General features: G+C 41.5%; 1 non-coding gene across 1 annotated transcript; it reads left to right on the plus strand.

Moving 5' to 3' along the window:
- Positions 1–9,089: 9,089 nt before the first annotated feature.
- On the plus strand, positions 9,090–9,192 carry LOC112207008 (U6 spliceosomal RNA). The gene has a single exon (XR_002941491.1). It is a non-coding gene; the product is annotated as a U6 spliceosomal RNA (small nuclear RNA).
- The last annotated feature ends 1,114 nt before the right edge of the window (positions 9,193–10,306 follow it).

Below are 10,306 nucleotides of genomic sequence, written 5' to 3' on the forward strand. Positions count from 1 at the left end.
TGAGAGGAGACAGGTAACAAGCAATAAACATAAAATTATGGTATATGGAAAAAGGTGATAAATACTAAAGGCAAAAAAGTCCAGGCAGAGGAAGATATTAGGAGTGCAGAGGAAGAGTGCAGGGTGCAATTTATGATGGGGTGCTCAGGAGAGGACTTATTTTTAAAGGTAATATTTGAGCAAATACTTGAAAAAGTAGGACACTCTAGATGAATAATTGGGAGAAGAATATTTCAGGGAGAGGTTTCAGCCATGCAAAGTCCCAATGCAAGGACATGCCTGGCATGTTCAAAGTATATACTATGATTGCCACCAACTTAAGGACGCAGGATCAGAAACACACAGGAGTGAGTTCAAATACCTTTCCCAAGTAACAGAGAGAGTATATGGCCTGAAGAAGCACCACATCTAAATTTCATTTCAAAGAAGGTCTGGGAAGGAGGTCTGTGAATTTGGGATTTTATCTGAGTCAGATAGGAGCCATCAGAGGGTTTTTGAACAGAGGGGTAACATCACATGATTTACATTTTAAAAGGATCATTCTGACGGCTCTGTGAAACATAGCATGGCAGAAGTGAAAGAAGGAAGACCAGTAGGAGGCAATTGAAGTGTCCAGGTGAGAGATGGTTTAGACAAGAGTAGTAGCAGTGGAGATGTTAAGAGTGGTCGAATTCTGAATATTTTTTGAAGGTAGAGTAGACCACCCTTTGTCCATGAGGATCTGTTTCAAGATCCCCCAGTTAATGACAGAAACCATGGATACTACTGAACCCTAGGTACACTACGATTTTTCCCACTCATACATACCTATGGTAAAGTTTGATTTGTAAGTTAGGTACAGTAAGATATTAATAATAACAACTAATACTACAATAGAACAACTAAGGAAAATCAGGGTTATTTGAACACAGCACTATGATACTATGACAGCCAATTTACTGGCAGCTACCAAGTGACTAAGGGTAGCATAGACATCGTGGATGTGCTGGACAAAAGGATGATTCACGTCCCTGGTGGGGTAGAGTGGGCTGGTGCAAGATTTCATCACAATACTCAGGATGGTGCACAAATGAAAACTTATGAATTATTTATTTCTAGAATTTTTGTATTTAATATTTTGGATCAAGGTTGACCATGGGTAACTGAAACCACAGAAAACCAAACCATAGCTAAGGGGGGACTATGGTAAAGACAACATGAGGTCCCGTTGGATTGGATGTGGGTGTGGGAGAAGAGAGGAGCCAGGGATGATGTTTTCAGTTGAACAACTGTAACGAGGGAGTTACCATGCCTGAAATGGGGGAGAAGTCTGCAGGTTGCATAGATTTGGCTGGGGAGGGGATAGGGGCTGGGGTGGAGCTCACAGGTTAAGCTTTGGATGTGTTAAGTTGAGATGTCTGTTACACATTCAAGTAGAGATGTCAAATAGGCAATAGATTTATGAATCTGGAGTTCAAGTAAGAGGTATAAAGATAAAAAGAGTTTGAAGATAAAACATTTCCAAGTCTTACACTAAGAATGCCAAACATGATATATATTAAGGATTTTGTGTCCATTATTCTGGAGGATTTTATATCTGGAGTGTGTACAGTCATCACTAATGTCATTGTCACCACCACGACTAAACCCCTGCTGTGTTAAAGGTACTTTGGAAAGTTTTCTGAGCATTTGAGTGTATGCCTGTGTTTTGGGCCTGCTCTGATGTACAAGAGACCTATTTAGATTGCTCTCAGCAGACTGAGTAAGTTTGGGCAGAATGGATGATGGTATATAGCCCAATGGCTGTCACATACTGGCATCCTAAGACAAAAAAAAAAGTCATAGTAGGAAATAATTTAAAGTCAGTTCCTCTGGTGTTCAAAAATACAATTCACATTTTGCAACAGTTGTATTTTTAGCTCCCAATTCACCTGAGGCCTGAAAAACAATCTTAGTCCACTTAGAGTAGATTCAAACACTTTTGGTTTAAAGTCAATAAACTCTAGGTTTTCTCTTGTGCTTCCTTTCTGAGGCAACCTATACATTCTGGAGTACATAGTCACATTGGGGTGGAGACAAGTATCTGGTGGGAATCTGTAACTGCCCATGTACAGAGATGTGCATTGCTACATCTCCTTCTTGATTGTCATCATAGTTTCTCACAGGACTCCGCTGGGATCTCTGCATCCACATCTGGTCTTCTGTCCACAAGCTTTTCCACTGTGGGATTTTCTTGTCAAGACTGTGACACTCCTTCAGGTGTGCTGGTTCTTTCTCTTTCTCCCACTCCCTCCATCCCTCTCTTCCTCCCTCTACTATTCCTCAACTCTTACCTCTTGGCTTATTTGGGAGTGATGAGGGGGAGTAGACAGAGGAAAGCTTGACTGCTCTTTCAGCAACTCTGAAGGCCCAGGAAACATGTGGTGGGCTGTCCCTTTCTTCCCCAACTTCCTTTGTGGCCTGCTTGCTTTGCGTCTGCTGCTTGAGGGTATAAGGAGCCACTGTGGGTGATGCCCTACTCCTCCTTCCCTGCTTTATAGAAAGCAGACCATGGTTTCTATCATCTCCTCCTGGTCTTCAGTTTAACCGGGATATCATGCATTTCCCAGCAATGTCAATCCCCAGGACATAGTCCAAGATTAGTAGGCGACAGGGCCCATTCTCAGAAACTCAAACCAGGATCTTTCTTGTTTCCTTTCCTATTGTTTTTCAATTTGTCAGCTGAGAGATTTTATTTTTCATTTCCCTCTATATGGTGGGAAATAGGCTAGACAATTATTTTTCTAAACCTATAATTTATGCCAGGACTGTAACGTCTTTTGTTTCTTCTATCTTTCTTGCTGTGGCTACACTTCTTGGGTAGGGTAGAGACCATGGTGTAAATCAAATGGATAAGGTGGAGAAGGGCAATACAAAGAAGACAAAAGCAAAGACATTTTGGAGACAAATTTATATATCTTCCCAATGTCATTCAGCCACAGAATCTCTGGAGATCTGTGCTCAGATTTCAGCTTAACTGCTTCACCTCCAGGCTCCGGCTCAATCCTGCTCCAGACCTGGGCTTCTGACATAAGAGAAGCAAAATACAAGATGCATCAGACAGTGCATCCATCTGCAGGTTATCACCAGCCCCCAGGGAACCCAGGTAGGGCACCTCCTTCAAAATTTTAGTTTTGCTATTTGTCAGACAGGCATGTGTATCTCAAACATACACACATATGTTGGGGAGCATATGAGATGCTGAGACTGTGGGGAAAGAGGTGGTGATCAGAGATAACTAAAAGAGCTCTGAACTCTGAATCAAAGGCTCTGAGGCCAAAAACCTGCTGTGTGACTTTTTTCCACTCATTAACCCTCCTGTTCCTCAGTACCCTTTTCTGAACTATGAAGGGGGATAGTAGGCTTACTTATCCACTTACTAGTTAGTCATAAATTCAACATTTGCTGGGCCTTCCCTGTATTCTATACATTGTGCTAAGTGCTCAGTCACTATTGCAACTATGCAGTCTCTTATAGTATCACCTCTGACAACTGCAATGACAACCACTGTGAACTGGGCTCTTACGGGATGCCAGGCACTGTGCTGAGTGCTTTGTCTATGTTATTGCATCCAATCCTTGGGAAAATATTAATTCCATCTCTATTTTGCTCTTGAGAAAGAGAAAGTTTATGAGATTAAGGGACATAGTCAAGGTTTTCCAACTGGGAATAAGCATCAGTAAGGGTTTTGACTCCAGCCTTTCTGTTCCTGAAACAAATGAATAAAGAAGATTCACGATCGCAACATCATGTCCTTTGCAGCAACATGGATGGAGCTGGAGGCACTTATTCTAAACAAATTAACACAGGAACAGAAAACCAAGTACCGCATGTTCTCGCTTATAAGTGGGCACGAAACATTGAGTACTCATGGACACAAAGAAGGGAACAACAGACACCAGGGCCTACCTGAGGGTGGAAGGTGGGAAGAGGGTGAGGATCAAAAAACTACCTATCGAGTACTGTGCTTATTACTTGCGTGGTGAAATAATCTGTACACCAAGCCCCTGCAACATGCAATTCACCTATATAACAAACCTGCACATGTACCCCTAAGCCTAAAATAAAACTTAAAAAAGTCACTATCTTCCCATGTCTCATAGTCTTGTTTCTTCCGATTTAAACATTCTATGATTGTACATAGATTTGAATGCATTATATGCACATCCAAACACGCACACAGAATATTTCATGAAGTCATTTATCGTTGCAGTTTCAGAAATGAGTAAAATACTTAGGACAGTGGACACACAGGTGTGTCCTGTAAGTAAAGATGACTCTATGAGTCCTTTGATCCAATGTCTTACTCTCTGTAGCACTCCCAACCCCATTTCAGGGGTTTGCTCATCCCATAGATGAGCAAATATTTGGCCCAGCCTTTGTTGCAACTGCACAGCTACCTATAGAGAAGGAAGAGTTGCCCTCTCTTTTCTCCTCCCACAATTGAGTGTCTTTTTCCTGAGCTCATCTGGGGCACAGTAGGAATGCTGCCAGAAATGCTACCCAACTGCACCTTTGGGTGCTAAGAGTAGTTTCCCACGTATGATGGAAACTGGAGACAGGGCATTGACTGCTCTGGACTGGGTGACAAGAAACAGGGCTCCTCCAATCCTCCTATTTAGTGAATTAATCCTTTTTCTTCAAAAGATGCCTCAGACAAACAGGAGCTGTCATTCTGGAACACAGGGATTCAGGAAACACTTGGGAAAGTACTTGCCAGAAATTGCTCTTGAGTGACTTTATCTCAAAGAATTGCTGAGGATGAGCTGTTATCAAATTAAATGGCAGACCTCAACATATCCACGCTCCCAATAAACCACATTTATTACCTTACAAAAGTGACATTTTCTTTGACAGTGAAGTAGCATAGTTCTAAAGAAATAATTTTCTGTAACATTGTTAGTCACTGGCATGCAAAGTCATTCTCTGGTGTCAAAGTCAAATGATGTCTTTGATGATGAGTATCATCATAAAAAGATGGACTGGGCTTTGATACTATGGAGGAGGTTGAAGAAACAGGAGGGAGGAGAAAAGGCATTTTCTGCAATCCTTCTATTATAGGAACTGAGATGAGAATCTGAACAGAAGGCCACACTGTACGGAGACTTACTCCAAGTATTCATCCCCATTCTATCCAGTTGAAATGAATAGCAGGGAAGGAATGAAACTTAGATTACCTTTACTAAGGGGAATTGGAATGGGAATAATATTTACAACAACTATTAGGTTGGTTGCAAAAGTAATTGTGCTTTTTACCATTGAAAGTAATGGCAAAAACCGCAGTTACTTTTGCACCAACCTAATACAAATTTAGCTGCACAGACAATGCACTTTTCTGTTATTTTGTCCTCTCCCAGGAGATGCACAAGGGTAAGAAAGTCTATACTACTTAACACTTGTGTAGCAGTTGAAATGTAGTGTCTTTTCACATGAATTGACCCATTTACGTCTCCCAATAGCCCTGTGAGTTAGAAATTATCATTCACGTTTTATGGATAAGGAAACTAAGCTCAGAGAAGGGAGTTAAATCCAATATTTTATCAAAACAGGGGCTTGTGGAATCTAAAGTTTGGAAGACACCTTAGAAGTGATCTAGTTGAAACTCTAGTTCAAATCAGTTTAATTTAGCTCGATTCCACTGGATTCAATAAACATTCATTTAGCACCTGGTTGTGCCTAACACTATTTCAGACCCTGATATAAAAATAGGAATTGGTTCTGGTTTCTGTCCTGGAAGAGCATACTGGCAAGGGGGACAGCCTGGTAAACAACTTACTCTCATACTGTGAAGTAGATGATACCTGAAAGAGGTATGTGTGGTACAATCTGGGCAGGAGCCATTATTCACCTGGAAGGGCAGGTGTCAGGGAGCAGTAGTCTAGAGAGGTCCCAGGAGCTGAGCTCCTAAGGAGGAGGAGCCTTTCTGTGGGACTGGGAAGTGAGGGCTGCTGGTCAGCAGGGCAGTACTGTGCAGGCAGAGGGAGCAGCATGAGCCCAGGACAAAGGGATGCTCAGAGGAGCCTGGCAGTCTGTGGGGCTAGTGTGTGGCTTTGTGGGAGAAGGAGTGGTGAGGAAGCTGGAAAGGGAAATCAAGATGAGAAACTGAAGGAGGTTGAGGACCATGTTAAGTGATTCAGGTTCTCTCCTCTAGGAAATAGGGACCCATCAAAAGCTTTTAAGCACAAGAGTGCAGAAATAGTGATAATAATATGAATGATCCCAGGTAACATTTATTGAGCACTTACCACAGGCCAGACAGTTTGCTAGACACTTTACATGCAGTAGCACATTTAATCTTCTCAAAAACACTTTGAGAAAAGAACTGCTATGATCTCTATCTTACAAATGTGGAAACCAGGGGTTAGGGAGCTGAAGTAGCCTGTTGTGGCAGAAACAGACTCTCCAGCTGTGACAGGCTTAGATGGCTGTGTTTATCAGAACGAGCACTAAAAGCACTGTGAAAGGTCAGCTTCAATGGAGAAGGGGTTTATCTTGGCCCCAAATGTATGACTCAGGACTCATTGGGAGGCCTTCTGTTTCTGAGCTGGGGAAAGAAACGCCCCTGTCCTTCCATGCTTGCTCCCTTCCCCAGGAAGCTCAGGAGAGGAATGTGGCACTAGTTACCCAAGCCATTTAGCTACTGCCTTCTGCCTGTCCCCACAATGTCTACCCCCTCTCCCTCCCACATTTGCAGTCTTCATGAGTGACAGCTCTGAAACCCATCACTGTTGGTTCAATGGACTTTAGGGAAATCAAGGCTATTCAACCTAGAAAGTGAACAACAAGTATGATGGGGGCTACCTGTGGTCCAAGATAGGTTTGGAAAGGCAGGATGAGCAGAGAACAACATATCATTAGCACCTTGCAGAGTGGGCCCCAGAAATATTCTGATTCCATGTAAATTAAATGTGGGTAATCATGAATATATGGGTTAAAGAAATGAAAATGGCTGAACTGTAAATCAGTTTATTTAAATGCATTTTCTGATAGCAGAGTATAGGCATATCATTAGCTTGTAAATGTGTCTAATAAGCCTGTCTTCACTAATATGCCAAAAAGAGTCTAATTAACTCTTTTTTCCTCCAGTTAGACAGTAGTGTGAGAATCCCTGATCACAATTCCACACTATCTTTTTAGCATCAGCAAAGCAGCACTAAAACAGCCCCTGTGACATCTATAAAAATGCTAGTTTATAATTAGGACGATCTTGGCTTGAACAATAATGTTGCAATTTGCAGTGATGGCTTCTGTTTCCCTTTAATTTTAATGTATTAGTCTACAATGCTCTGGAGATTTCTGGACAGACTAGCTTGTTTCCATTTCCAAAATTGCTAGCATTATATGCTTTAGGTTAAGGAAGAAGCAGCTGCAATTTGGTGGGAGTTTTTTGGGGGGAGTGGGGGGAATGTAAAGGCAAAAGAAATGCTAATGAGAAAAGCCAAGTATAACATCACCCATTTATTTCGTAACCCATCATCTGACATGAGAGCCATGTCATGGAGCCATAGGAATCCCAAAACAACAGAACCCTTGTGTTTCCCAGTGTTCTCCAGTACGGGGGTGGTTAGCCTCTTTCCATCAGGCTCCCAGAGGCCTGCACAGATCTGCCATGGATTCCACCAAGGAAATTCAAGAAGGAGGACCTTTTTGCTCTTTCAAGCTTATAATTATTTGTAGAGTCAATTTAGATTTGAGACGAAATGCCCACATCACTATCAGAACCACATCACTAAGCCTGCCATGTCTCTTTTGTCATGCCTGGAACACAATTGCCCTTGTTGCCTAAAGCTAGAGTTCTTAACATTGGGAAAGAACAGCCATGGATAGGCTTCAGGAAATGTATGGATACCCTGAAATAGAATGTAATGCTAAATGAACATTAGATTTCTCTGCAGAAGATTTTACCTACATCAAAATGCATGTTACACCATTGAAGAAACTGACTCAGGAGATCTTGGGTGGGATTTGGGAGTCTGTATTTTTTTAAAAGAACCTCCCTGATAATTTTGATAATATATCTTTAACTGGGGAGAATGTTCATGACTTTTATCAGAGCCTCAAAAAACTCTGTGACCTCAAGAAATTTAAGAACCCCTTGTATGAAGTTTGGCATGCTAGGTGCTTTTTAATCTGACCTCATCTTTCTTTTTCAACACTGTTGTCCTATTGGGGGATTGAGGGACCTAATAAATAGCACCCTTCTTTCTTAACTGAGTTCTAAGACAATTAAGAAATAAATGAGTAAGGTAGAAAGGAGATGAACATATTACCTTTATTTTCTAAGTGGCTAATTGCAATGGACTGAACATTTTCAACGAATTCATATGTTGAAATCCTAACTCCCAATGTGATAGTATTAGAAGATAAGGCCTTTGGGAGGTAATCAGGTCATAAGGGTGGAGACTTTACAAATGAGATTAATGCCTTTATAAAAGGGACCCTAGAGAGCTCATTCACCCTCTTTCTGCCATGTAAGTATTCAAGAAGTCAGCAGTATGCAACCTGGTAGAGAGCTCTCAGTAGAACTAACCATGCTGAAACCCCGATCTCAGATTTCCAGCCTGCAGAACTGTGAGAAATAAAGACCTGTTGTTTACAAGCCATTCAGTCTATGTTACTTTGTTATAGCAGCCTGAACTAAGACATTAATATTGAAGAATGTGGCATGTAACTTCAGGCTAGTAGAGTAATTAATACTGAAACCCCAAGTTTCTACCCACCTAGCCTCAGGTAGTGTGGGATGCAGGAGTAGAACCTGCTCCTGAAAGCTATGACGTGGGGGAGCAGGGCAGCTCCTGTCTTGTCCCCAAGCAGCTGACTCCCAAAGAGGAGGAAGGGCAGGTGCTGGAAAGCACAGGCTAAACTTCTTCCCTAAACTGCACTGGTAGAATGAATGAAGGGATAAAGAGAGGCCAGGACTGTTACTCTAACAGAATTCTGTCTACATGGAGGCAAGCATCAGGAACAGTGATTACTCCCTGACTAACATTTTCCATTATTTCTTAATAGGTCACATGTTTCCCTGCCTCTGTATCCTGTTTAACATCTATCCTGTCTGAAATGACCTTTCAGTGCTCACTTCAGCAGCACATATACTAAAATTGGAAGGATACAGAGAAGATTAGCATGGCCTCTGTGCAAGGATGAAATGTCCTCTCAATCATCATCATTTATCTGAATTTCATGTGTCCTTAAAAACCAGGTGGAGTTTGACTTCCTCAGTTGAGTCTTCTCTGACTGTTGCTGTGGGTAAACTTTCCCTGTACCAAGAGCAATCTGCTTGGAGTCCCCATAGCACTTCCCCAAAGCCTGATTGACACCGACATTACCCACAGGAGAGTTTACCCACACCAAAACCTTGGCCTCACTCTTGGAGAATCTGATCAGATCTTAAGCGGAGTTTAAGAATCTGTATTTTTAAAAAGTCTCTTGGGATAGTTCTAATAATCTGCCTTGTCCAGAAACCACCGTCCAGTCATTATTTGCATGAACCTTTTGACACTCACAGCCCTGGTTGTAAGAGGGGAGAAATGCATCTCACAAAGTAAAAGGGTTACACAAAGGTGCATAGGATATAGAGCACAGAGGAGCTTAGTTAGGATGGGCATCACGGAAAAGAAGCTTAAACATGGGTGAGGAGACAATGGTGCCAATTGTGGGGAAGTAGTGGGGATAACCTCCAGCAATTTCTCTGCAGCCAAAAATGACTTCAGATATCAAGAGGGCATAAGAGAATTATATGACCGTTGTCTGTAAAGGAGTATGATCATAATACCTTTGTAGAGTTGTTGGGTGAATTAAGTAAAAAAGTATACCAAGTATATAATGCACCTAGCATAGTTCCCAAAATGTAGAAGATACAGCAGTCCCTCTTTATTCATGGTTTCACTTTTTATGGTTTCAGTTACGTGTGATCAACTGCGGTCTAAAAATATTAAATAAAAAATTCCAGAAACAAACTATTTATAAGTTTAAAATTGCATGCTGTTCCAGTACCATGATGAAACATTGCTCCATGCCACCTGAGACATGAGCAATCCCTTTTTTCCAGTGTATATATGCTCTGTGTGATACCTGCCCATCATGATATAGGAATAAACAGTGTATATAGGGTTCTGTACAATCTGCAGCTTTAAGCATCCACTAGGGTTCTTTGAACTTATTCTTTGCCGATAATGGGGGACTACTGTATAGTGAATACAACTTGGAATGTCACTGTAACCCAGATTTAATTTTGTGCCTATAATACTTGCCTGTGGAAAGAAAATGGGACAAGTAATAACAAAAT

The sequence above is a fragment of the Pan troglodytes genome, chromosome 1 (assembly GCF_028858775.2).
Source record: "Pan troglodytes isolate AG18354 chromosome 1, NHGRI_mPanTro3-v2.0_pri, whole genome shotgun sequence".
NCBI classification, from domain to species: domain Eukaryota; kingdom Metazoa; phylum Chordata; class Mammalia; order Primates; family Hominidae; genus Pan; species Pan troglodytes.